This window comes from Talpa europaea (assembly GCF_964194135.1).
Source record: "Talpa europaea genome assembly, chromosome: 4".
Taxonomy (NCBI): Eukaryota; Metazoa; Chordata; class Mammalia; order Eulipotyphla; family Talpidae; genus Talpa; species Talpa europaea.
In genome coordinates this window covers 51,849,146-51,850,517 of record NC_140070.1, presented here as the reverse complement: position 1 = coordinate 51,850,517, position 1,372 = coordinate 51,849,146, and positions in this window count along the sequence as shown.

The window sequence follows — 1,372 nt, the reverse complement described above, 5'->3', positions numbered from 1 at the left end:
GTAGGGATCTGTCCTGGCAGGTGTCCAGTGGTGCATTAGAAACAGCCCTGGGGGAGAACTTGCCTCAGGCCTGTCCTGTCTCCCATTCTTTCCAGATTCAAGCATGGACACATTTATTTATTCCACAAAACACTGATGGAGTGCCTGCTGGGTCCTTCCCTGGATGCTAGAGATGCAGGAGTAGAGCAGACCTGCTGGAACTGACAGGTTAATAGAGAGGACAGCTATGTCTATGTAGTACTAAGATGAAGTAGAAGTGACCCAAGCGAGTAGCTGTGTTTTGGGGATTAAGGAAAGATGGGTAACTCTTATTTGGGATCAAGGAAGATCTTGCTCAGGGGGTGCTGTGTTTCTTTCCTTCTTGGGAATGTCTTCCTGTCAGTTAGAGCTTATTTCTAGTATTGTGATGACTGCTCTGGTAAGGTGGGGTGATCCCACACAAAGGCCCTAGTTCATGGCCTTTTGTTTACCTTGTGTCTGGGTCTTAGTTCTAAATCATGGCTTCTAAAAAAAACTCCTCACCTCCCAGGAGATGTTTAGACATTTTAAACAAATGGGCTTTATAAATCCAGTATTTTTGGAAATTTCAATTAAATGGGGACCCATCTTATTATCATACTGGTTGGGGAATCTGCTGGCAAGTTTAAGACAGTCAGGGAAGCTAAACATCCTGAAAGCAGAGGACAGTCTGGTTCAAAGAAAAATTGTTGTCAGTTGTACATGACTCTCAAATGCCCTGCCTGACATTCAAGAAGATGCATAACTTGTTTATAGCCATATGAGTCTAAAACCTAATCTTGTTTTATATGTAAACACAGAAGTATTTTCTGCTCAATTTTAATAAACACTGAATTTTCCAGGGGTGCAACTACAGTGTAAATCAAACAAGAATGTTCTTTGTTTTGTCTGGAGCTTTGCTGAGTGATGTTCACCATGTTAGAAACCATGTCACTTGCAACAACACTGACAGCTTTGATACCCAATTTGATTTGCTTGTATTAGTCTGTATTACAACTATTGCATTCATAGTTACTTTAAAATGCCCAAAATAAAGAAAAAGCATTGACAATATATATGTTTTATTTATTTTTTTATTTTTTAAGATTTATTTATTTACTTATACAAGCACTGGGTACAGTCAAAAGTGTGGGAGGGTGAGAGAATTCACCAGAGACAGAGCAGAGAGCAGAATAGGCAGACTGATGAAATACACCACTGAGGGGAGCAGCGGGCGGCAGGAGAGGTCGTGCCATGTGGGACCCTCCTCCAGTGGCCGGGGATCGAACCGGCGCTCCAGAGGCTGCGGGCAGCTTCGCAACCCAGAGCTCAACCGCTGCGCCACTGGGGAGACAATATATATGTTTTAAAGCAA